The sequence below is a fragment of the Nipponia nippon genome, unplaced genomic scaffold (assembly GCF_047370975.1).
Source record: "Nipponia nippon isolate SJK-2023a ecotype South Korea unplaced genomic scaffold, ASM4737097v1 scaffold_6, whole genome shotgun sequence".
Lineage (NCBI taxonomy): Eukaryota > Metazoa > Chordata > Aves > Pelecaniformes > Threskiornithidae > Nipponia > Nipponia nippon.
The window spans coordinates 48872403-48899991 of record NW_028262380.1 but is presented as its reverse complement, the minus strand read 5'-3'; the positions used below and the strand labels follow the sequence as shown (position 1 = coordinate 48899991).

Genomic DNA, 27589 nt, shown 5'->3' with positions numbered 1-27589 from the left:
AATAATCAATATGCTTACCGCATTGTCTCTCGCTTGACTAAAGAAAGAACTCCCTTGTGCACCATGAGCTCAGAACAACATGGCTTGCTCTGTAGGGGCAGACTGTGCCTGTTTGATTTACATCAGGGTAAATAGGCGGAAGATTAAAATTGATTTGTCTTCCTCCCAGAGAGATAATTTTCAAGATGTATTCACAGGGCTTGCTAAAACAGGGTGCTGAATCAACATCCTTCATAAAAAAATCCTGACTACTCTGAACTGCATGTGCTATAATTGTATTTTCTGATTCTGAGATGGTAGGCAGTTTGTGAAAACAAAATGATTTGCTAATACTCATTAACTGAGCTTTCAGATAGCCTGGGAAGCAGATAAGCATATCACCCTCAATCTACAAAAGAGGGAAATGAAATCTGCAAGAAAGCTGGAAATAGAACTAAGATCTGCTTCTCAGGGCTGTGTTTTTACTGCAATTCATTTTCTTCCACTGGCTCTGTAGGTGTACTGTATGTTGACTGCGGGATCCCTTGCCAACATTTTCCTGTGGCTGAGTCTTTAGTCTACAGGCATGTTTGCAATATAGCTATTGTTCAGTTATTCAGCAGTTAATGGAAGGTATTAATTTGGGCTTGACTGAAACCCTGACCTCTTACCGTGACCTCGTACCAGTATTTCCCAAATATACTTATGGTTACCAGATTACAAAGCCTGTAACATTGAATCTGATCTACTAGATTTCCCCATCTTTGCCCTTGAGAATGTCAGACCAGCTCCCAGAACTGATTGGTTTCTTGGGAAAGAACAGCTCTCTAGATTAATAAGAGTTTTGAGTTACCGGAGCTGTAATTCATGACACTGAGCATTTGAATTCTTAGTGAAAGCAGGAGGCTTTAAGGCTGCTTTTCATCTCAGGGATTCAGCTTGTTAGCAGGTGCTCTGCTGATGTGTCCTATCTGCTTGACGCACATCAGTTAAGGTTATGGTAAGAGAGAGACTGTGAGTAAAATACTACATGTGCCCCCCTCCCATCAGCTGTTTGAGTCTGACCAGAAAACTGAACTGCCAGGTAACAGGAAAAAGTCTGAAAGAAGCAGTGACAGCCTTCTCTCAGGTTTGGACAGACTTCCTTGTAAAATCACTCACCATCAGTACTCGGGTCTCTGTAGGGACAGAGGCTGAGATTTGCAAACAACCCCTCCTCAGCTTTCTCAGACAAATTGTCCTCTCTATTAAATCTGAACCCTTTGGCTAATATCCTCCATGCTAATATCCTCAACTTTCACCCACACCTGTGAAAACTTTTAAAATCTTTCATTGTGGGGTTTGTTGTTTTTTTTTTTTTTTCAGGCCCATTTTCCTAGGTATTAGATTCTTTTCTAGCTAAGGGATGTTGTTGCCAGTAAAGTGGAACATACTGGTTGGTTCTAAAAAATGAAAAATGCTAAGCATGCAGCCTTTTCTATTAAAAAAGAAAAAGCAGCAGGGTTGTAGTACTCTGATCTCACTCATACATCAAGAGCAGAGGGTCTCCTACTGTATGCATTTTATTTTGGTGGTATTACTCAGAGAAAGCACTGCACTTAGGAAAGAAAAGGATTGCAAGGCAGGTTATAAGTGCAAAATTCACCCCAGCACAATAGAGAAAGTTTCTCAAACAGGAATTTGCCACAGGGACAGTTCTGTAGGGTGGCCTGCCTGAAATATAATAGAAAACACAGGTCAAGAAGGAAAGAAAAAGGACCACTTCCTACCTTCCTTGCCTGTGGCAGAGAGTGAATTGCAGTAGCTAAGTGGTCTTCAGGTCTGTGCTGCCTTAAATCTGTATCTACCAGAGTCCACTGGTTTCTTTGACTTCTCTCCCTCCTGTCCGATATGCCTGGCCTCCCAGCTGGCCAGCAATCCTGAAGGACACAAGCATCAGGGGCGCACAGATACTTGTACTGGCTGTGCTCTGTTCCTCTGCTAGGAAGATGTTCCCTTGGACTCCGTAGGCAAGCCCTAAGCTTTCTTCTTACTGGAATTGCTGGGTTACAGAACAGGCTCGCTGCATTGCTGTGATATGTGTAAAAGGCACAGTCTTGCAAACTACCTTCTTTTAGGGTACATACAGGACTGGTATAAAATGAACTGCAGCCTCCAGATGGCCCACCCAGATTCCTCTCTCTAGCTCACCTCTCTCAGGCCCAGAAAGCAATTTGTATCCCAGCATGTGCTCAAGTAGGCAGGAAATATTATAGATGCTACTGCTCCTTCATCTATGAAGGAGCTTTTAAATGTTTCAGTTTCCTTCCTTTTTGCCTGTGCAGCTGGGCCAAAGGTCTAAGAAAGCAGCAATTTAAGCTTGTAGCATAAAATGTCCCTAATGGAGTGCGTAGCTTGCTGTGTTCTGTCCTGGTTGCTGCTGTCTAAAAAAAATTATCACAGCTGTCGTCGGCCTTTCCCTCTTATCGCTGCTGATTCACAACATGTGAAACTGAGAAGCATAGTACCCATTAAGACTCAAGGATTGCACTGCAGTTTCCCTCATGAAATCAAATCATACTGGGGCTTGCTTTCTTCCTGACCTCTTTCTCCTTACACAGCATCTTCACTTGACACTTTACCTAATGCTCCCTAAGCTATAGTATAACCCCCTAATGTACCCTGACAGTCAGATGTTAATGTTTGTTATAATAATAATCTGGCATGGAATTCTACAGGTCTTACTCTGGCAAAACTCCCGCTAATGGCAATAGGGGGACTGGTTACTTAGGGGCTGAAATGGGGCTGTGAGAATTACAATCTTTTCTTATATGTGTAGTTTAATTTCTGCTTCTGATTGGGACGCTTAACTTTAGACAGGTACCTTTGGCCTTCTTTTAAATTAGTTTTTGACTGTGTAAGAGCAAGTTGGTAGGTATTTGATGGGGGTTAATATTAACTCTGGCACTGCAGTGGCTGAACTTTCAGCATATTACAGTTTTCAGACATTGCCTTCATGAGACCATCTGTCTAAAGAAATCTGCCTCCTTCTCTCCATTTTCCCCATCATTTTCTCCTGATATCCACTCTCCTCTGTCACTTTGAAACCTATGCTTCACGCTCCTATACACTTCGGGACCCAGAGCTACATCAAAACATTTCCTTGTTTCACCGCGGCTATGGAAATTGTTATGCTGTCACACTCCAATACACAGATGGGAAAATGTGAGCCAGGACTACTGCGGCTCTGACTGCAAAAAAGAGGATACAAGAGTGGGAAGAGACCACCAGGTGGACTGAAAGAGCAGGGGCAGCATTCTTGTATATGCATGCAGGTACCCACATTAGGGTATTCTCAGCAGAGATGTCTTGTATTCCCACCTGCCCCAAAGCCCTGCATAGCCTCGAGCCTCTCAGCCTTTCGCTCTGGCTTTTAGCGTCTCCTAGCCTGAGGCCCCTCATCCTTAGACCCAGTCCCCAGCTCCTGCCAGAGCATCTAGCTCCTCCCTATGGTCCACACCCCCCTGCCTCAACCACATAGCCTCTTCATCTTTCTGCCACAACTCCTCTCCTCCCATCCTAGAGCTACCTTTTTTTCCCAGGCTTCACAGATCCCATCCTCCTGAACCTCTCTGCTCCATGCCATTTAAGATGCTTGTTCTCCCTTGCAGTCCTTAAAAGCTTCCCCATAGCCCTTTGCTCTTCGCCATATTCTCCTCCTACTCTCAGTCTTCCTCACTACAGCCCAGTGTTTGCAGTCTGAGAAACAGGGGGCTATTTCTTCTCCCTTAGAGTTTCAGGTTCTTCAGTGTAAAGATCTCAACATACCTTCTTTTTCCTCTTTCTTGTTGGACTTGAAGGCAGGAAAGTAGGACAGGTCCAGGGTAAACCAGGCACACACTAGCCCTTTGTATGCTATAAGAATGGGTAGCTCTAGGCAAGGTCAGAGAAAGACTAAGCCAAGAAATAAATAAGCATGGTATATTTTTTAGAAAATGCAGCCCTTTCTATTTCTCTTGGCAAACAAAGTGTCCAGTATTGAACACATCTTGTGAAACAACTTCAGGCCCAGAGCTGCTTTTGAACTGTTTGCTGTGATTCTTCACGTGCTCATTTCTTTGTGTTACTGGTCACATGGGTAACTTTTCTGATTCTTGGATGAATGATGTTTTCAAACAAAAAGAGGGATTTGGACACATTACTTTTGGTTCAGAACTTTTCATGATTGCAGTCATATGAAAATGTATTACATCAGTGTTTCCTGGATACTTTTGAAAGAAAGCTACTTATGTGAGTGAAAGCTTGTGAAAAACAGTAATACTGAGACATCACGATTTTATAGGAGCCAGGGCTGGTGGTTAATTTCTGAGAGTAGTAAACTACGATTCAGGGCAGTACAGAGCAGAAGCGTGAGCCTGGCACAAACTGAGTGTATGCCAGTGTTTAAGGGTCATGGTTGCCACAGAAGTGCGACTTAGAGCTTGAAGTAAGATTCCAGTCAGGAGAAGCGTGGGGCTTACCTGCCTAATGTTTCACCGTATATTTTCATAAGCAGCTTGAGCATTTGGCTCTCAGTCTTCTTTCTTCCCCTGCTCCAGTCCATAATGCCCCACATCTGTGTCAGCGTCAGCACTCAGCGGACCCCTGTGAGCTAATTCACTTCACTCACCTTGCAGAAAATTGATGCAATTTTGTCATGGGTCAGTTTTCTGCCAGGCAATGAACTGTATCTGTTCACTGAGAGTCCAACAAGCGCCTCAGTGCAAGGTAAGAGGTGGGAGTGTACAGCCAGAGGGGAAAAGGGAACCTTTGAAAACAGTCTAATGTTTGTCTTTTGAAATTACATCCTTCCCATATTTGACCTTCCCTGATGAAAACCACCGGGACACATGCATTGCATATTGTTTGCTGTCTTATTACTTAAAGAATACAAAGTATCCAGCCATTAACTACTGTACTGTGGGCTTCAGGGTGGGAAAAAGGGACCGACATTCCAGCTCACTTAGAAGGGAAAAGGCTGCATGTCTGTCACCAAAGCACTCAGAATGAGATTATGTGCCCCAGGCAAGCCCAGATCCCTGCAGTCACAGATATTAGTGAGAGCTGATGGGGGGAAAAGTGGCTTAGTGCTATGCTTATTCTCCCTTTTTTCTGGGGACAGCCAGGGGCTACTGCAGGCTGTGGTGAAAACAGCAGCAGCCATGGGGCTTTTTCAACGATGACATCAAGGTTATAATGCATTATGGTTTTGTCTGAGCTGTGTATTTTCTTTCTGTGAAAAAGAAGTGATACATTATAAAGCAAAATACCAAAAGTACTGTAACAGCCCAATCCTCATCTAACAGTAGGAGCAGGCTGCAAAGGATTATCACACTATATTATCTCTTTGGAAGATCAGCTGACAATTATGTGCCTTTCTGGAGGGAGACAGGCTTTTGCCAAACTCAAGTCACTGGGCACCAAGCTGAAGTATTAAAATAAAATACATAGTAAGTGAGGCCAGACCAGCTGAATACAAGCTTAGCATCTGAACTCAGATCTAAGATATTCCATGTGCTGGCTTTAAAATGCTGGTGGTAAAATGATTTATAATATCACAGCTAATTCATCTTTTAAAAATGGGTTATTGTCAGTGCCAAAATCTACAGTATTTTATTTCATCAACAGTAAGTGAACTGTGTCTCAGTTTATCAGACTTGTGGTTTTTCAGTCTGTACAAAGCCTGCCAGCTTGTTTGCATCAGAAGATTCATCTAGGACTTAAACTATGACCGACTAGAAATCTGCATAAACATATTTAAAATCCTACACCAAGTAGTCTGCTGCTAAAATGAAAGGTTGAACACATAGCTGTGGTGCATCCCTGTCTCGTTAATCTGCCATCCTGAGCTTCTGTCATTCAGGCAATTTCACAGATTCAAATTAAATGGCAAGGGGCATCCTCCACCAAACCCAGACCTTTCACTTGTCACTTTCTCAGTATTTAAACTGCAAAAGAACAGGATGGAAAAACAGGTTGCTTTCATCTATACCTTTGCAACTCAACAACCCCAATACAACCGCACTAGACTAGATGGGAGCAGAATCCAGGCCAAGAGAGGTACATATTCTGCCACCTACTGTGCATCACAACCTGTCTGTCACTGACTGAGGAAGGGCACTTTTTCCGTGCTTTAATGAACATGCAATATGGTTTAAAAAAAAACCTTTCAAGAATCTACGTACAAAGCTGCATATAATCAGTATAATCAATATCTAAGCTGCATCCTTCTTTGCTCTTGTCCTACTAACGTTGCTAACATAGTTTATCTTGGTGAAAAATCAGCATTGTTTTCTACTTATGTGGAAAATACCAGGGTTGTTTTGTAGCTGGCATTTGAAAGCATCCTAAATGGAAGCTGCCATTTTTCTGAGAAGGCAAGTTGCTCCTAGCAGGTTGTTTTCCCTATCTGATCTGTTTTTTGTTGCAGTCTTTCCTATATGAAGCTTTCTACAATAAATTTTCTCTCACCATCAAACTGATTAGTATCTGCCATCTCCATTTCTCCAAAAAACTAACATCCCTGTACTAGATAGGAATATGGTGCTTGACTGCCTCAAAGTTCATGGAGACAGAGTGTGAGAAACTGGGCATCAAATGATGCCTTAGTAATACCCAGGGAACAGTTGTGCATGCAACAGTGAGGGGACACACAGCCAGCCTGTCTGGAGGCAGGAGCCATCTATGAACAGTAGGATGCTGCTACCCACGTGGATGATACAAAGGAGGAAATGAAGAACAGAAAAGAACGAGAAAAAGATGAATAAGAATGATCCCTGGAGGCTGCAAAATGAAAAGTCATTTAAAATCAGTCTTCTATTTCTGAATTTTGAATTTTCTTGATGTTTTCTTACACAATTGTTATTTGTGAAAACAGCCTTTGATGTAAATGGACTGGAGTGTTTTTCTGAGACAACAGATATATTGAAGAGTACCTGAGAGATCAGTGTAAATTAATGCAGTTACTCCTCAGGGGGAAAAAACATTCAGTCAGCATGAGCATCACAAACTGAAAGTGGTTATTTCCACCTACTCTCCACTTTAACACCGTGTCTCACCAAAAAAAGAGTTCTTATTCCAAAGATAACAGTCATTCAACTTCTCTTGTACTGTGACAGTTCAGTGCGGAAGAGAGCCTACATGTCTAGAAAACCACACAAGGGCTATTCTGCAGTACCCCATGAAATAATTTCTGGCTCCAGACCTGGAAGTCTGCTCTACCAGGATCAAGTCCTTTGATTTCATGGAAAATATCAGTCCTGATAAAAACAAGATGTAGTCAGTTCGCCTTACTAGTTTACTAAGTGAGAGAAGAATGAGTCAACTGTTAACAAACCTTGTTTACTGCTCTTTCAAAAAAAATATTGTTTGCTTCAGCTGACGTCTGTGCATATCAAGTGTTTTGCTGATGAGTGCCTTGATGGGAGAACAGAACAGAAGAGAAGAAAAATGCTAGAATGCAGGCCAAAGATGCACAACTGTGGTAGCAGCTGAGCAGTAGGGTAAATGCAACCTGTTCTCATGTACCTCTTGTTTGTGTGGGGTGCTCTGATGTCTAATAATATGACTGAGCTCATGTGTAGCCTTTTACATTGGATCACTAGATTGTATTTCACTCATCTGGAGGGCTGCCTGTTTTCACAAAAGCTGTAGGAATATAATACCTTATTATAGATCTCTAGCATTCTACCTGATGTGACTGAAACTATTCAATGGGTTATACAACTATTGGAAGGAATTGTGACAGCACAGGCAAAAATACACATAAAGAAAAATTGTTCATAGTTTTCTCCTTTGCTTCTACTGATTAGAGAGTCTTGTTTGGATTTTTTGGGGTTTTTTTGTTTGTGTGTTTTTTTTTTCTAAATAATTCAACTGCTTTTGACATTAACAGTCGAGTCATGTCAATCCTGGATCCAGGGTTCCAGGTACAAGATGAGTAGACAATCAGCACAATCCTAATTGAGCAAAGATGAAAACCTGAGCAAGTGACAAGGCTCAGGACTTTTAGGCAGAGTGTTTACAATGGTGGTTTTATTTTGTTAATGACTCACTGTACTGATTCACCCATGCTTTAGTGAAAGCTGCCTCGTTTAGAGATTCTCACTGAGATTCAAATAGAGTAAGATTATTCCCAGTAGAAAAGCTTGCAAAAGTCCTCTGGCAAAACTAAAGACTAAATAAAACTTGATATTTTAAAGTAAAAGAACATGCAGATAACAACAACTTTCGTTTTAAGCAATGGCAAAACTTTTTTTTATCCACCATAAAATTGTTTTTCCAATTTTTTATTGGGAAAACAATATATTATTTAGTACTGACTCAAAAGCCTTGAGGTATCCAAAAAGACAGGTGGCCCCTCAAGCCTCTGGTACCTGAATTTAATCAGGGTAGTAGACTTTTAAATAGCTGAAAATAGGGACTGAAAGTCACTTAGAAGCTTCAAGTCATAGACTTTTTCAAAATTTTGCTTGTGATACTTTTGGTAAAATGTTCATTCTTGTAATTAATGGATCGGATCACCCCAGAGGTTCTCTATCAAGCAACTGTCCACTGACTCCGAGAGTTGCTGCCAAACCAAACCACCACCAAAACAAAACAAAACCTCCCAGCACAATAGATTTGCTTCTCACGTGGAAGCTTTTAAAGGATGTAAGTGGATCAGCATTCACTTCCCTGTTTATAAAAACCAGGTTGTTCTAAATGACTTACTAAACTGTTGAACTATTTCAAGTAATGCACTGGATTTTCCTCCCCGTCCAGAGAGGCTGTTTGTGCTGGGAGGGAGGGCCGCAGGGTTGGTTTGTTTCCACGGGGAGGGGGAACCCGGCTGCCACCTTCCTGAGCGGTGTGTGGTGCTCTCGGCTGCTGGGGGCTGCCTGGGGGAGCACTCGGTCATCTGCAGGCGGGAGACCATCCCAGCATGGGGCTGGCTGTTTATTTTCAAAGCCTTTGTACCCCAGGTTACTTGTAAGGCTGATGCTCGGGGAGTTCTGCTAAAACTGGACTGTATCTATTCCCTGGTTTGCCTGTAATTTGCAGCTTATGAAAACCAGATGGATGACTCCGTGCTCTGCAAGTTAGTACAGGGATGGAAGCTTCTGACATAAGAGCAGCTTTTACAGAAAACACTGAGTTAAGAAGATTCAGGCTCAAGCTAGATTGCTTCTTCCCTCCCCCCCTTTTGTCTATTTTTACTGCATCATTGGTATGTGTCCAAGGAAAGTCGGCCATATCACTCGGAAATACAAGGGGATAAACTTTTGACTGTCGGATCTCTTCAGGCTGAGAGACTCCAGAGTAAATGAACTGGGAGAGAAAGAATTAAAAGGAGAGATTTCTTTAGGTGAACTTTTTTGGTTGTCTGCTCTGCCATCAGCAGTGTAAAATAACGAAGAAACTGCAGCAGTCCTTTCCCACTGCCTTTCTAAATAATGTAAGTTACTCTTTCACACTCGTCTCTAACTGTCTGTGTGTTTTTTCTGCTTTCGAGTATTTTGTGAGAGCAGCGGTTTTACAGTGAGTAAGCTCTTGCCAGGAGCTCTGCTGTGTGAATGAGTGAATCGCTTTGTCCTTCTTTCTCTTCTTCAAGTCAGGGCAGTAGCGGGGAATCCGAGCAGTTTGACACCACCTTTCTTTGACAGTCGTGCTAGCTCGGCTTTAGACGGCTGTCGAAACCTTTAAACCTTTTCAGCATTTGTGCAGATATTTGTTTGTAGTTGGCAAAAGACAATAACAAATGTTTTGATTGAACTACGTGTGTCAGGGCTTGCTGTAAGAGCAGGCATTTCAAAGGGGATTGTGTGATGCTGTGTAAACAGGACAGGATGTGACAAGGGAAAACAAATGTTTCCTGCTCTTTAATATTTAAAAGCAATAATTGAAAGAGAGCCAAGGAGTTTGCCTAGTAAAGAAATAGTGATGTTTATTCAAAGCAAAATAACGAGTTTGTAAATCTGAGAGGACAATGCCAAGGTCTAATTAGGAGAGAGAGTTTACTTTTCACAGGTGTTCAGTTTTTGAAGTTGGCAGTTGGCATCAATGTTGCCATATTCTGTTGTTGTGCTTTTGTGAAGCGTAACTTGAGCCATTACCTGGTGCCCAGCTCTCCATAGGTTACTTACGTTGGTTGATTTCCCCCCTTTTAGTTTATTTTACTATTTTCAAAATGCAGCCTAGGCAGACTGTCAGGCAGATTGATAGTTTTAAGTAAAAACAAAGGATTATAATGATAATGTATCAGGTAATATACCAAGAATAACACAAAAATTGCCCTGAACTAAAACATTCATTAGGCCAAAACAATTACATAAATGTTCATTTATATGGGGACAAATAAGAAAACTGTGGTGAAAGCACAATGACTAAATAAATATTTCTTAGATAAAGATGTGGCATAAGAAAAGTTACTTTCTGTTCCAGCCTTGGATTTTTTGTCTTTGAAGGCAATGGATTTATTACCTGGATAGCAGTTCTGTGGCCAACTATTGTGATTTAATCACCAGAAGTTTTTTTTTCTTAAGATTCCACATTGCTGCTTGTGTGAGAACTGAAACTGAATTAACTGGCAATACTAATGAGAACTAGACAATGTGAATATTTGGAATAAACTGGGGAATATAAACTGTAGGGCCTGAAAAGCATATTAAAAGGTTTGGTTTGTTAAAACCTATATAGACGTGTTTATTTTAAAGCTAGCCCCATAATTTTCTGGAAGATGGACTCATGATATCTAAAGCCTGGAGTGGTTATAGAGAGAAGGTACCAGGAAGCTACTGTACCTGGTCTTGGGACTGCATCATCCTGCTAGAAAACAAAGCCAGCAGAAAGAGGAGGTTAGTCCCTGTTTCCAGAGAGTTTTTTTGGGGGAATCATTCTGTTGGCTGCTGACAAAATGAAATAAGGCTTCTGTGCTTTGGCCTTCATCCAAAACTGGTTACCATAAACCAAAGGTTTCCTCAAACTTCTCAGCAAAGCATTTGACAAACCTGAGTTGTGAAGAAACTCCCTGGTCTGATCTGGACCTGCAGTGCCCACAGTTTGGCTATAAAGAACAGCTTGGGGTTTTCTTCATTGAGGGCTCATTTCAGTCCTTGAGATTCATCCTTTTTTTATGGGAAATGGCTTTGATACACCTTTAATACACCACAGCTTTCCTCAGGGAGAAAGCTAAACAGAAATACTTTGTTGCTTCAAGGAGCACCACTAACACATGCTGCCTGAGGGCCAGAAGGAAACATGAAGTGGGTTTTATGACAGAACCAATTCTAGATTTGATTATAGGGTTTCTGGGAAGAGGAAAAAATTAAAACCATGGAAACATTTATTTCAGCCAACTGGGAAAAATCTTTTGGTTTCTTTGTGTAATTCGTAAAGGGAGACAGTAAATGTTATCATGCCAGATACAGAATAAAAAGTACAAGTATATATACGTTTAATGCCTTTTTGGGGGGGGGGTGTCTTAAATTTTTGTCTTTTTCACAGAAGTTATTTTCCATGTACTAACTAGAATATACGAGTTCAGTGAAATCTTGGTTTTGAGGCTGGGTTTGAGACAAGCAGTGTCCATGGCCTGAGAGCACACACGAATGCTGTCTGAATTCTGCTCTGTCCAGCAGCATGCACAGTGTTTGCAAAATTAGACCTTACCTGGACAAAGATGACAATACTGCTGGGGGATTTCCCCAGCCCATGATAGTATTCTTTCTCTGGGAATCTCAGTTTTACCTTGAAGGTCAGGTTGTTTACTGGAAAATCCCAGATAATTGGTGCTTGAAGCCATCGTGAAAACATGCTGGGCCTGTCTTTGCCTGATAGCGGAATTTCATTAACTCATAACAAGACTAGGATTTGGACAGCTTATATAAACACAGTGATGCTCCTGATTCCTTTGAGGAAAACTGGGGAATTAAATGAACTGAAAATGTTTTGGGTGTCCTAATGCAGAGAACAAAGTGTTGTGCATTCCTATAGTGAAGCTGAAATGTAATCATCTGCAAAAAGTATTAAACATAAACAGTTTTGCAGAAACATGTAATGCTGTGTCTAGACACATGAACTATTTATACAAAAGCAAAGGCACAGTGTACGGTAGGTTAGGATAAATCCTTGAGCCAAATGTAAAAGAACTGGATTTGATCCGTTGGCAAGCGTATTGTCTCATCAAAATTAAATGTGCCTGAGGATACAAGTGTAGCTAGTTTGAACTATTTGTTTATACACAGCAGCAAACATATATATTACTCCAAAAAATAAATTCAGTTTATAAAGAGTGATCCTTAATACAATTGCATTATAGAAGGGAATAGCTCTTCAGATTTAAATAGTAGTTTTAAGGACAGTGCAATATTCTCTATTATAAAGAGCCATTAATTCCAAAGAATCTACAAATGTGCTGAAAACTCCAACACAGTGTTTTTCCACCATTTTTTATTTTTTGAGCCCTAAAAATTTTCTCCTGGAATTTTGCCCATCCATATTTTGCACGGTAACATATATGAACGCGCTTTTTTTAGTCAGCTTTCAGGGACCACATTGAAGAAGTCCAGTGACTGTCAGACTGAAATCCACTATTGTGGAACCTACACTTGGCTGACACCTTCAACCAAAATTAGATATGCTATTTCCAGAGACTGCAGGTTGTGGTTATGTTACTGCTGATGTTTGTGGGTTAAAAAAAAAGGGGGGGGGGGGGGGGGAGCTAACCATGTGACATGCATGACATGAGCTATTAAAAAAACAAGACTCTGAAACAAAATCAATATTTATTGAAAGGAAAAAATGTTGGAAAGAAAATAATGATTGTTTGGAGGTTTCTAAAACACTGAAGGGAAAAGAACAGGGCTTAGGGTACACATAAATAGACTTCACCTCTCTATACCTCCATTTTTGATAGGTTACTTTTTAAGACACACTTACTTCTTCTGTTAGAATTGGGCCTGCTCTTGCATTTGTTATGTGACATGAACGGATTTGAGGCAGTCCCTTGGTGTGCTGTAAGATTTATGTTAAAATGTGCCTGTAATGGAAAGAGCTGCGTGGTTGCAAACACTTAGCAAATGCAATTTGGAAGAATTCCTGTTTTGTGAGAAATTGTGCAAGATTTCTTGCTCTTCCTCTTTATTTTTGATCAACTGGAATAAAGTCCACCTCCCACTGAATAAAACTGAGGTTGGTCTTTGGAGAGATGAAAATGGCATTTCAGTCAAACTTTCTGAATTGTTTTATTTCTATAAAGACCAGGTTTTATTTCTGTGGTTTAAATAACTAAATATTTATTGTATAAATTGTAGCATTAAAGACATTTGTCTTTGTTTTCTACCATAGACTCTCTAGACATTTTCTGTCACAGAATCTGTAGACCTATCTGGGCATTGCATGTCATTCCTTCTAATAATTGGGGTGGTTGGCTATATTTGGATTGGGCATTGCTTATTTTAAAAGGTGAATTTAGTTGGAAGTCAGTAATTTAGTTTGATCGCAGGAATAGCAGTTTGTAACTGGAATAGCGTAAAGTGAAATAAATGACGTAACATGTCACTCTAAAGTACTGTGTGGGGACAGCCAAGGATCTCATCAGCTGAGGAGTCTGCTGGCAACCAGGCAGCCTTCCCACTTGCCAGCTGGACTTTAGGGCAATAACTCAAAAGCAAATCCCATTCAAAAGGAAGAATTGAAATAGCAACTGGAATATAGTTCTTGAGGTGCTGAACAGATAGTGTGGCAGGTAGATGTTGGCTGGCTCCATCCATCTTGCTACTAGTTAGTTGCAGTAGGGTTAAAAGAGGCGCAGCTAAATTAAGAAGGAGACTAATCATAGACATGTGAAAAATGTTAGCAGGATGTATTTTGGCACTTCTTACATTACATGGTGATCCTGTTAACACAAGCATCAAAATATATCCTGTATAGCTGGACTGCTACAATAGTTCACAAAGAAACTGCTGCTGGAATGGCTATGATGATTTACTGTTAGATATTAAATCTAGGCTATCATAACTTCAAGAATATGCCCTGCCACTAGGAGAAGACAAATGATTTAAAAATGTACTGTAATCGTGTATACCCTAAATATTCCTCTGGAAGAACTCTGGACAACTCTGCTTTTTATGGTCAGCACTTTTGCTCATGTGTAAAAGTATTATTCATTCTCTCTCACTTTAAAACCTTCTGAATATTACCAGTTTTGGATGCATTTTAGGAGCACTTAATTAGGTGGATGGTGATCTTCAGTCCTTATGCCAGGGTGGATGCCCTCTGTGAAAGAGACATAAAGATTGGAGTAGATGCAATTACTTTTGATCAGGTTTTAAATGCATGAGATGAATGTTCAGCAATCTGCCTGCTCCTAATCCAGTATGGATTTATTTGTCCTAGTGTTATTAGTCTGCCTAAACATGTGTATGATCAGTTTATTTCTGGGTGACTTTCTGTTCTTTTGTCATGTAAAGCTATTTGTTCTGTACTACCATGAACTTCTGTTCTTGATTATTTTCTTCTTTCAGTTCTGGAAACGTAGAGTGACAATCCCCTCTTTTTCTGCTGTTTTTTATGGGTGTTGAATGCTAGGTTTGAGGATATCCCTTCATTGAACTTGTAATTTGGAAAATTGTCATGTGTGGAGTGATGGCTTAAAGAAAAAGTGAAAGTTTTAGTCTCTGCAAAGATTTATACTGTGCCTGCCTCCTTCTACGTGCAAGTTTAGTAGAACTTTGTTATTGTGAGCTTGAAGGTGTGTGGTATCTACCAGTGTGTTTTGTGAAATGCTCAGGAGTTGATTTAGCAAGGAAAGACCAGTGGCCGGATTATTCTGGTCTACATAACTCTGACTAGTATGAAAACATAAATGGGCAAAGATGCTCCTCCACTTTGTGCAGAACAAAAACCCTCCAAAGCAGTGATGGAATCTTAAGCAAACACACTTGACACGATTACTTACAGAACAACAACAAAAAAAAATTGCAGTCAAACGATTTTGCTGAACTTGGAAATGCTCTTGAAAAGACCCCAACAATTATGTTTTTGTGTGCCTCTGAATGCATTGATCTCTATAGTGGTCCTTGGAGAGACTGTGTGTACCATATTTAGCCCCAGCCATATTTGGCCCATGATCTATACTATTAGAGAACTTGCATACTCTGTGAGAAACAGGACTTCCAAAAGAGCAGATGCCACCAGATTCAATGATGTCAGGTGTCTTCAAGGCCACCCTGGTTCTTCTGAGAACAGCTGTATGTTGTAAATACTGTAAATCGGGCTGCTTACAAATTCCTCAGGAACTAAAATGATCCCCAAGAATGAAAACTCAGGGCTGAGGAACAAGCCTTTTACAGCATACATAAACTGTTCAAGAGGAAAAACTACCACAGTTTGTCTGCATTTGCACAGTATTTTTTTCTTCCTTTTCCAGTGAGATAACAATATTCATGAAATACCCTTCTACAACTTTCTCTCCTGTAATCCCTATGTTGGTGGAAGTGTTAATGTAAACCTTCAGGGATTAACTCCCGCAAGATAAGCTTCTGCAGGTGGTTTTTTTTATTGTTATCTTGAAAGCAGATTTGATATTTAGAGCTCAAGTAATTGCATTGTACTGGGGTTGGGAAACCTAGGGCCCAAAAGTCACATAGAGCCGCAGCCCAATTTCATACTATCTGAGTTTTTGTGTCCTGAGTGTTACTCTGAGACAATGCTATGATATGGTATGGGTTATCGTGGTCTTCCCAATGTGCTTGAAAGGCTTGCTGGACCCTCAGCAAAGAACAGGCTCTTCTCTTTACTTATTACCTAATTCTTAGTCTGCTCTGTGTAGTCTTGGGAACAACTGATCTTTCTGCATCTCAGCTCAGAAAACGTTTTATAATAAAGAGATAAAATTAAGTGTTGCACCATGAAGATTTCATCCTATTTATCAAATATGCAGTGGTAATTTTTTTGCCTTGAATCTAAAATAGCTGGAAATAAATTTTGATTGTGAAATAAAAACATGTTCTGAGATACTTCATTACTAATTAAAGATGAATAATTTCCCATTCATTCACAAATGTAATCCTTTACTTAAAATCTCTCAGTGGAGATAAGTGCAATCCTTTATTACACAGAAAAGGGAAGACAGTATGTAACAGAGGATTGTTTTAGAACTGTATTACATGTTCTGTGTAGGCAGAGAACCCCCTCATCCCTTAGCTTCCTCATTCTAATTAGCCTTTTTACTATTCCCTTCTACAAAAAATGAAATAAAAAAAAAAAACCTACTAGACCGGTGCATGCAAAAATGTTTGTATATAATAAAGTGAATTTACAAAAAATAAGTGAGTAGTTCCATTTCCTGTGCTTGCAAAGTCCAAAATTTGTGTTTGTCTTATCAGAAGCTGACACATTGTACAGTCTTGAATACAAGTAAGTAGAAGAGCAGGAAGACTTCTTCCCATATTTAAGTTTTGGGATGGATTTTTTTATCTGTGCTCCTGAATGGTGGCCTTTACTCTCTGAACAACCATCACTGGTTCACCTGTGGGATGTGCTCCTGCAGAAGGCCTGCTCTGAAGGTGTGCACCCTCTGGAGAGACCTCTGTTGAGGAAGGTGGACAACTGTTAAGCTTTTAAATGAGGAGAACCAGGAGAGCAATCAAGGCATGCTTTCCCCAAGCTCTATGGTGTTGCTTATAGATCAATACAGAGTACCTCTGCAGAGAAACAAGCCAATTGTCACTCTTAAGGAAATATCACTAGAAGTCTCTCTTTTTTTTTTTTTTTTCCTTAAGAATAAAGTAAATTTGAAAAGGTAGGAGGAAGTGGGGAGAAATGCTACGTTAGTATTGTATTCACTATGAAAGTGTTCTCTGCTTGGGGTGATGACTAGTCAGTCTTCACTGTTATGTGTCTTGTTTGTATGACTTAGAAATGGGTGCATGTGCTAAAGGTACTCTGTGGCCCTGAGTGGCATTCTTCATGCACCAGTAGTGTATTAAGGCAGCTGTCTGATGGATTCATTTCACCTGACATCCCTAAATGGCAGGGCTCTGCGAAGTGATAAAAACAGCCCTGTGGAGCCATTATTGTCCATTAACTATGCCAAAAGGGAGTGGCTACTTAGACAGCTCTTGTGATGTCTACACTGAGTATTTTGAAGGTTTGTCTGGGTCAAATCAAAAGTAAATCTAGCCTAGCCTTATAATTTGGGTGGTGGCTGACAGTGGACGCCTACAGAAGGGCGTAAGAATAGATCAGACATATCATGGTACTCTCCAGAATGGTCTTGCATCTTCAATGATTTGTGCTTCCAGTTCTTCTGGTAGAGGCGGTGTCTTTGTGTTTTAAAATCTTTAACCAACTTATCCACTGTTAATTTGCCCTTCTCTCCTGGGATGCCTGTAGAATATTAATGACTGTAGCATCCTTAGGCAATGGGTTTCACAGCTCACAGGATGAAGGAACATCCAGCACACTACTGGTAGCCTTAAAAGAGGTTTCTCATCTGTGGCCAATAAAAAGGAAGAGTAAAAAGTAATAAATATAAATTGTGAATAAAAAATAAATTGTGAATAAAATTTAACTCAGAGTACAGCATGCTCCACCTACCAAAAACCTAGTGATTGCTGTTTCATCAGGCTTCCAAAAGCATTTAAGTTATTTGAAATACATCCTAACAGCCCCTCGCTGTGGTATCTGAGAGGAGAAGTTCAGTACCTGAGATAGTGCAGAGTCTGTATGGCCTATTTGTAACTGGTTTTCCACTAGGATTTCTCAATTACTTTTAACAGCAGTGCCTAGAGCTGATTACTTCACGTACACCTCTAATGGGTTTTGTCGTTTACTACATATAACCGTTATCAATAACAGCATGGTACATCTTGTTAGGCATTGCAAGGACTACTTCTAAAGTGTCAGGCCGTTCTTATATCTGCTCATAGAGTTTGCGAAGGGCAGAGGATGCTAAGATCTGCTGCTGTTCTCTGACTGCAAAAAATTCAGGCAATACAAGCTACTATCTTCCACCTCTTTCTTTATAAAAATAGCCCTTATGCAAATTAATGGCTTGCTATGAAAACTTATAGTGTAGAAAGGTACTTAGTGTCACAGATACGGTTAAATGGAAATAGTTGAATTGTGTGAGGTGTTAAGACACGGGCTACCTATGCTTGCACAGGGTCTGCGGCCTGTGTAGCTGGTGCCTGTCACAGTGGGATTCTGGTACTTGGAAGAGATTTTCAGGTGCTATCACAATCCAAATGATAATGTAGCTGATTTAAGACAATATTGTTCTTAGCTGTCCTGATGCCAGTGTTTTTTCAAAGTGCTTTTTTTTTTTATTTAAAAATACAGCTGCATTCACATGGTTATTGTTTTCTGGACTGTCTCCTAATTTGTTTTCATGTAGTTAAAAATGTACTGGTTTTCCTGTAAAGTAAAATGGATGTATTTTCATATAGAAATGAAAGTACTGTGTATCCCCGTTCAGCTTGGGAGAGTCTTAAAATTGTGTCATGTGAGTGGTTCTACTTTCCTCTTCTTTCATTAGCTGTTGCTTCATAAGTTATGATGTCAGTTAAAAAGACTGATATTCATGCAGGAAGATATGTATGAGGGTCTTCTGAGAATGTAATTTTTGCACAAGTCTGACCTACGTCAGTGCTGGGCATTTGCTTACAAGCAGCCTGGCAATGCCCCTGGAGGAGCCTTGGGCATCTAGCCTGAACCGGCTCTGCGTGATGAGAACCTGGAAGAGATGTCTAAGAGAAAGCTTAGGAGAGTTATTTTTGGAGATGAAGGATAAAGGTGGACACCTTTACAACTGCTGCTCCTTGCAGCTTGTGTCAGGTATAAAACCTTGTCTCTCAAGGAAAAGGCCTGAGGAAAACTGGGGCTGAGCCAGAGTAGCTGCTTGGTAGGCCCTAAGAAAGGGCCACTAGGACTGGAGATCCAGCCCGCTCAGGGGTATGGTAGGCTTTGCAGTCAGATAACCGCATCTTACTGTGGCTGTAGTGAAACTCCGCTGTGGAAACACATACTGGGAATTGATGCGTTTCTGCAGATAAGGCACAAGATACGGGGAGCACTTCGTCTGTGCTGTAGAAAGGTTTCATCTTTTTCCCATAACAACAGTTCTTTAAATAGGAGCGCTGGCATGCAATCAGCAAATGAGTGTTCTTGCTGAGGACTGGAAAGACATGTTTACTGCGTGAAGTTCAGCCATTAGGTGTTTCCAAGTTTTGAAGTGCTGGAGCTGACTACTGTTAAGTCAAATGGAGTGACCCTGTGAGTGCAGAGGAGGACACATTGCATTGCAGCCAGCACACTCAGGTTCTGTATGCTTCGAGCTCCCCACAGGAGCTGTAGGTGGTTTTTGTTACTGTTGGTGGGTGGTTCAGCTCCTGTGCCTACAACCATTGTTCAAACCCACAGAGCTCCTTTTGCCAAGGTTGTTCTGACATTGTTTCTCACTACTGCTGGTGCTGCCAGACTATCTGCTGTATGCGGCTATGTGTTTACTCACTTGCTGTGAAAGTTCAGTGTTGCGTTTCTGCCAACATAAAGAGCCTGCCTGGGTAAACCACTTAACGCCTGAGCAAGGTCTTCTCTGAACCCAAGGACAATATCAATGTTTAGACACATCTCTGTGTTCTTGAACGACATTTCAGTTCAGAAGAAGACTTAGCAGACTTAGAAGATAACATCACCATTGGGGTCCTGGCAAGAAAATGAGGTGGGTACAGTACAAAAGCTAAGGTAAATATGGAGCTGCAGCAACCAATATTTAATCTTTTAAACACTGTAAGTGCTGCAGAGGATGTGAGCCTGAATTCAGCCTGCTCACAGGCTGGAGAGGGGCTCTTCCTTCCCCCTCCTTCTTAGTTTCTCTCCCAGATGTGTTTTTGGCAGAAACCTTACCTGCTCGGGCACCCTATCTGCTGTGTGCTGTGCACTAAGACGACGTGAATTCCTTCTCTTTCTGCCTCCATTGTTTGCTTTTTTTAATGCTTAGATTCCGTCTGCTGTTTCTTGCTGTGAAACACCTATTTTTTTTTCTCCGGGCTTATTTTCCATATGCTGTATCTGCTGGGAAGTGGGATTTTGAAGGTTGCAAGAAAAAAATTTCTAAAGGGCTGGCAGTCCCTAAGTTAATTTTGTGAAGAAGTTACGTGGCATGTGGTGATTGCTGGATGCTGCCCTCTCCCTTGCTGATTTGAACTTTGTGCTAGTTCAACAAAATCCTGCTGAAGTAAATGGAAACAGAAACAGCGGAACTTTACTTTGCAGTGGTCAACAGAGAATACATGAGTAAGTAAGCTCCAGTACCTGGTGCATATCACCTCTCCTAAAGGGAAACTGGCAGAACTGTAAGATCAAGTGGAGATGCAGCGTGGGGCAGACCCAGAGGAGTGTCTCAGGAGGGAGTGGAGGGGATGGTCTCTGGGCAGTTGAACCTTCACCACACAGCTCAGTACCAGAAACACTGAGCATTTGCTACTTACTTTAACTTTTCTTGCCATTGCTCAGCAACTCTGAAGAGAATGACTAGAGCATTTTTCGATGTACCTTATATCTAACAGTATGTAGAAAAGGCAAGGGACCTCTTTCCAAATAGATTCCTGTTCAACCTCCTGCTTTTTGTCTGTACTGCCTGTTATCCTGTGCCTGGAGGGGTTAACAGTGATGAGTATGGAGTCTCCATGGAGCACTTTTATTTCAAGCAGCATTTCAGAGCAGATATTTATGTAAGCAGCAGTGATTTGATGTGCAGTTTTAATTATTTGTCAGTTCAGCTTGGTTTTATTTGAGCCTGCGTACCTATAAAGGCTGAACAGAGCCTTTCTGTCAGTGTTAACAAAATAGGCCTAGAAAGTAAAAAATGTACAGTTGTAAGGGTGATGGTAAGATAACTAAGTAGTTAATCAGGGTAGGGCTTTTTTCAGTATAGGTGCTCTGACTTGCTGCTTTGGATGCCAAGTGTACAATTAAAAATCCTTTTACTTAGGCCTGTACAACATTTAGCCCCTGAAATAATTACTTGGACCTACCTCACTGCAGATATTTTTTTTAGCTCACCTGAGAATATGACATTTTATTAAACATGGAAAGGGCCCTAAATGACAGCTCTGAGACTGTCATTTAACCTGATATGTGACAGTTTAATCCTATCATTTCCCTTGGCATGCCCTTTCTCCCTCATTTCCTACCCCTTCTCTCTGAAATCTCATTTGTGAGAACGTTGGCCATTTGCTTGGGGATTCCTGGGCTTCCATTGCAAGCACTCAAATTGTCCTTGCATGTGCAGTAAATCCAGCGTGCTCCAAGTGTGTTGGAATTTACTGTGCAAGGCCCTGACCCAAAATGAGGTCCTGGAAACCTCAGCCAGCCAGCCTTAAAGGAGGTATCATAACTCAGTTGAGTGATGACTGTGTGATCACACGAGCTCTAACCTGCTAGTCCTGTCCTTTGATGTGTGCAGGGCAGCCACCACAAGGTCCCCGCTCCATCCAAGGACAGGACAGTTGGGAGATGAGGTCTGTGGGGATGGAAGCAAGACTATTGCACAACCAAAGGGTGGTGGAGAAGGGGTACTGCAGAGGGAGGCAGAAGTTGTGATGGGGAGAGAGAAGAAAAGGGGATATTAGATGCCAGCCATAATAACCCTTCCCTCCTCTACAAATCAGAGTATAAAGCATTAGTACGTTGATGTCTTAAGAGGCCCACCCATGTATTTCAGGTGTTCACCCTGTTCTAAGCTTTGATTACAGACTGAGAAAAGGAGGGAGGAAAAAGCAACAAAGCATTAAACATGTAAAACTATTAAGCAAGGCTTTCATTTATAGCAGTGGCTTCTATTCCTGTTATTCCTGTGCCTTTAGCAGTTGAAAGCTTTTAAAAGAAACCGTATTCATGACATCAACACCTGACAGTGGTCCTGAAGGTGAGCCTGTTGCCCTGCACAAGAAATGCCAGAATACAGAGTGTTTCTGGTGACCATAGTGCCTGGCCCTGCACCTCAATGGCAAATAACCAAAAGGGGAAAGAGAAAGAATAACACAGAGGGGAGAAAAGCGCTTTGTGTGTGGTGCTGCCTGACTTGCAACATCAGTGCTGGAGACAGGCAGTCACATCAGCCAAGCTTGGGCTGGCTGAGCAGGGAGGCCAGGCTGTCCCAGCCTGGCTGCAGTTGTGCTACAAAAGCCACAACCTTGGCAAGCTAAACTAGGTGTAAGCAGAAGGCAGCAGGAAATAGAATAAGGTGGCAAAGGCATAGGATGATGGGTGCTGGGGTGGCTGGGCAGGTCTCCAGCAGCCCAGCATTACATCCCAGGCAAACCTTTCAAGTTCTTCGCCTCGCAGGCTATGACAAGCCATGTGTTGGGTCACAGGCTTTAGGGAAAAGCATCTGCTCCATTGGATCACAAGATGAGGGAGTGATTGTGGCTCCAGGCTGTGGCTGGTGGGGAGGAAGCAGGACCTAGCAGAGCTCCTTTCCGGGCAGACGTGCCCTCTAGCTACAAGCCCACAGTGGGAGGAAGCTGTGGCTCTTCCCAGCCCATGTGAGCTACAGCCTGGGCTACTGGAGAATGTGGGGTCAGGGCTGTAAGGAGCACTTGCTCTGCAGGAGCTGCTGGGTCTGCATGGGTGCACAGCCGCAGTGGGGAAAGGTAAAGGCGCCTCCACTGCCACTGTCTCACCAGGATGACTAATGCCTCTTGATTCCCAGTGTGGGCATGGTCCCACAATGACAGAGCTTGGTTGTTTCACCCCACTTGCTTTCCTGGCGCCAGGGTCAAATTAAGGACGTGGAGCTGGGTGATGGCTGTAACAGCCCATTCTCTCCTGTATTTGTGTTCCCAAACTAGCCCTCATTCCCAGCATGTTGGCTTTGGGTAACCGATTTCTGGTCTCTCCCACCTCTCATTTTTCAGTCAGTCTTAATGGCCAGGACTGTATTAGTTGGCCATTTAGTTTGGGCTAACCCAATAATTTTTTTTTCTGATGACCTTAAAATCTCCTTTGTACAGCAGGCTGAGTTAGACTACTCTCCCTTCAGTCAATTTATAGTAGAAGCTTCAGTGCAGACATTGATCTTAACCTGAAGTGTTTGGATGACTTATTTAATATTAGGGAAGGATATACCAATATCTACCTATGGTCTGTAAATTAGCTGTGGGTTTTTTTGGTAACTTACTATTTATATGAATTCAGGTTATGTTTGGAACAGGGAAAAGAAGAAATTATTCCAGAAACATGACAATTACAGGTGATGATAACAGGGGCTAGACCACTCTTCCATGGCACACTGAAGATGGCACATGCTATGTATTTTCTTCTCCAGAACTTACTTCACTGAGAAGTCAGCAGCAACAATGAGTGCTGCAAATTTCTGAGGGAAAGTAGCCTGTTCTTTTTAAAAAAAAAAACCCAACCAACCAACCAACAACACAAAACCAAGCACATAACAACAACCCCCACTCCCATCTCCCAGCTCAAAAGACACACACATACAATAAATCTATTTGAAACAGGCTGGTAGTAACTGCTATGGGGGTAAAGTGCAAGACTGTTCACTGAGCTACGAATCCATTTCCTCTTCACTAGGGAGGAATATTCAACATGTAAGAACAAAAATCTCAAGGGAAATGCTATGTCTTTTGTCTCATTTTCCTTGCCATGGTACCCCATTTTTGCTTTGTTGAAGAAGCAGGATTATTTGCAGAATATCAGCTCATTGTCAGCAGGCAGCTTCTCAGAGTTAATTATGAGATAACTGCACTTTGAAGCAATCTCTCATTGGAGGTGCAGATCCCTGTGAGAGTGGCAGTAGCTGTGACTCCTGCAGTTTCCTTTGGCCATGAGGTACGTTACGGTATCGGTTCTGATTCAAGGGGTATGTAGTCCTTACTACTGATCATAAATGGAAATAGTAATTTGCGGAATACTTGTCATTCTGTTTTAGTGTACGTAAATTTGATGCTTGAAATGAGCAAGGAAAAGCAAACAGCTAAGTGAGGTCTGCATGCTTCTGTCCGAGAGTCTTCCACCTTGGTTCTGGGAGTGCCACTCCTGAATTTTCTCTCGATTATTGTTTTAAGTGTGTCTTTGTTCCAGTGGCAGAAACAAAAGGCCTTGGATCTCCTTGTTGTGGGAGTGAAGTATGTTGCTTGCTCTTTGCAATGGGGGTTCTCTAGAGAGTTTAAAAAGAAAACCAAAAAACCAACCAAGCATAAAAAAAAACCACCTCCAAAAATGTACCTGAAATCTCTGGCCTTTATTTAAACTGTGAATCCTGCTGTGCAGATGCCTGCTTCTTCTGACCTGCTGAATGTTGAAGCTAAAACGAAACATACCTTGCTCTCTCTGGCAGAGTTCAGCACACGCTGAAGGAATCAGAGCAGTATTTTGGCACAAGGACCCCAAATCCTAACACACGCACACATGCTACCTGATGTTTCATTTCAGGTTATAAACTGGATTACAACATGCTTTTGCCCTGTGGGCATTACCCAGGGAAACCAGTCTGGATCTGCCTGATGCATAAAACCAATCTGGCTAAATGATTGCCAAGTGGAAAGTAAATGATGTACACAGAATCTATATTTTTAACAGGAATTTAGATTACATTTCACTCATGCTAAATGATTATTAATACTATTTACCTCATCAGCCCAAGAAAGGAATAAATATTATATTCTGGAAACTGTGCTTAAATAGCTTAGGACAACATTTTAAACTTCTAAAATAACTATATCTGTCCTAATTAAGTCAGAGTAGCACAGACAGTATTTAAACCCCACATTTTTTCTTCCTGATGCAAATGGACCTTTGTGTCCTTTTATTTGTGGGAAGCTTTGTTAGCCTCAGTTAGCTGAAATACTTGCATATGATTTGTTTTTTCAAAAGAAAAGATTCACTGTATTTAGAGATGCAAATACTACCTTGTCTGCAAAAACCACCAGCTGTTATACTGGAAGACAAAGCTAATTCTATGTTGCTTTACTTCAGTAGTGTCTGTGTATTCACAAACATCTTTTTAACAACCCTCTCTGCATAGCTGAAAAATACCAGACACCAAATTTCTTTTTATTTCCTTTGGTAATAGCCTTGTAAAATCAGAATTGATCCATGATTTTTAAATTTTTTTGAACAAGTAAACAGCTTAACTAAGAGAATACTCCTTTGCATTAATGTTTGTACAAAAGTTGAACAGACTGTTAGCTTTGATTCTCGCATTCCTTGAATAGGGGTTTGCTAATTGCTGCCTTAAATATTTGACTTGAGTCTGAGTCAGGTCAAATACGCAGCTCTGTAGTAGAAGAAACTGCTGCTGGTTTGTGTGTCAGTAGCACAGCTTTCTGAAGAGGTTCTTTGCTTCTGCTTTAAACATCTGGAGAGACAAAGAGCATTTGTGGGGTCTTTTGTTGTTCCTGAAAGTTGGAGCAGGGAAGAATTATGTTCCAAGAAATACTCTGAATCCTGGCAAAATCGAGGTGGAATCATTAAGTGTTAAGCTTTATCTCCTTTATAAACGAAAGGGCTTTCATTTCATCTGTGGCAAATGTCCTGGTAATGGATGTTACGTAATATTGACTTGCCCCTTCAGAGTTAAATCCTTTTTCCGATTTGCGAGTAATATTTGCATATGTCTGTCTTAGCTGCATGGACATGCCAGATGCACAGTGGTAGCTGTCTCCGCCTGCTAATCCTGTAATAACATTCTGGTGACCAAATTCAATGGCCCTGCGCGGAGCCTCGAAACAGCTGATTGCTGAGTAGGGAGAAAAAAAAATAACCCAGCGAATCTCGTTGCAGCTCTCTGCTGCATCCCTATCCCACAATCCCTTGCACCATTTGCTGCAGTCTTTCTACACAGGCTGAGTGAGAAAAAGATGTGCTAAATAAAGATTGATTGGTTTGAATCCTGAAGGGGTCTCCCACTTGTAAATGACCCGGGGGAAAAAAAAAATTCATGACGACTTCACTGGGCTTCCTCTTATTCTTCCATTTTTCTTTCCACCTGTCCTCTTCGTGGAATGGAGCGTCATTCCTTAGAGCACAAAATCTGTTTTGCATCTAATAATGACTATGCTGTGATAGGGATTCTTAAGCAGTTTTACGCGTGAGGCTTGAAATATTGACAGATGATGGTTTGTTCGTTTGGATTACTGCGGAACTGCAGCTCCGTCCCTGCAAGGATTTTATCCTCAGCACTGCACTGATTAAGCTATTTTTCTACAAAGATGGGTAGGTCTAAAATGCTCAAGTTTGCTCAGTGTTATTCCTGGTGGCTGCTGCTGGGTTGCTCCTTCTGTTTTGGCCCCTGATCGTTCATTATGCTTCTGCATGCTGTAAGAATGAAGAGGGTTGCTGTGTTTTAAACAAGGCACCAAGCTGATTGCAAGAGTGGGAGAGAAAGGAATGCAAATTTAGCTTATCGAGCCTTTTACACAAGTGGACTGTGTGGCAGTTATGATTATTAATTTGCTCGGTGTGTTCTGTATTGGCTAATTTTGGCACTGCTGCTAGAAATGGCTTGAATCTGTTCTTTATTCCTAAAGACTGTGGACAGGCGATGTATCTGTTTTAAAGACTTTTAAACCCCAGCTCCCCCAAGCCTTCAAGCAACATTACTGAGGTTCCCCACCCTTTCTTACAGCTCTCGAGGCCTAACCATTCCTTTGGAAACGTTGCCATTGGAAACCTATTCATTCATAATACATGAATAGACCCTCTGGGTTGTGAATACCATTGATAAGGGGATGAACAAGCTGCAAGCAATTTGTTCTCCTCAGGCTGTACTTTCAGGCTAGTTGCAGCTCTGGCTGGGTGGAGTTCAGTGATCGCAGAGTATCAGCAACAGAGAATTCTGCTCTTTTAGGAATAAATCCTGGGGACTGAACAGACGGTTATAAGTTTTCCCAATGTATTTTTCTCGGCTGGGCCACGGAGACTAATAGAGAATTTGGTAACTGAGGAACTCCAGAGCTCATTTGAAGATACCTGTAGAAAGGGTGTACTTTCCTATTACATGGCTCTATTTATCTGCAACAACTCTTCTGGAACTGTTATTTGCTGTCCCCTAATATTTTTTTCCCCTTTTCTAATGCTATAGGAAGTTCTTTTCATATGGGTGGGGCCGCACCCTGACTTTGGTTCCTGAAGGCATGTATGTGTAGCAGGGCAAGGCTTTCCACTAGCTTAGAGAGCCATTGTTTTCTCCGTTCTTTGCTGTATAGTATATTTTGAATGAAAATCGATAGTCATATCTCCAAGCAGAAGGAAAAAGAACAATGTTACTTTTGGGGTGGCTGGAAAGGTAACAACCCTTGAGCCCCAAAGGGGTGACAACGGGTATACATTTCGGAACGCTTTTCTGCACTTGATTTAGCAAACCTGAACTGGGTTTCCAGTGTGTGCTTCCTATCGATAAATGGGTGGGGTTTTATGTCGTTTGGTGCAATGTTTCACAACCGTTGGCTTTGCATGTTTAAATTATGAAGTGTAAATATATGGAGAAGTGATGCTCAGACTTATTTTCAAAGCTCTTGCTCCAGCTGCTCTTTATTAGATTGTGAGACAGAATGAACCTCCAAAAAGACCTCTGGCAATTACCGAG

General features: G+C 41.4%; 1 protein-coding gene across 13 annotated transcripts in view; it reads left to right on the top strand.

The window, feature by feature from the left end:
- The window catches only part of TRIM2 (tripartite motif containing 2), a 118449-nt gene that overhangs the window by 48367 nt on the left and 42493 nt on the right, over positions 1-27589 (top strand). For 3 of the 13 annotated variants that reach the window (XM_009474737.2, XM_009474736.2, XM_087736952.1), the window contains exon 1: positions 25862-26217. The exons of 6 other annotated variants lie outside the window; for them this stretch is intronic. The gene's annotated coding sequence lies outside the window, so the exon portion shown is untranslated. Of the gene's footprint in view, positions 1-9202; positions 9434-19475; positions 19703-25861; positions 26218-27589 lie in introns of those variants that run through there. 4 more of the 13 variants (XM_087736960.1, XM_087736954.1, XM_087736961.1 and 1 more) reach the window with 2 other exon arrangements.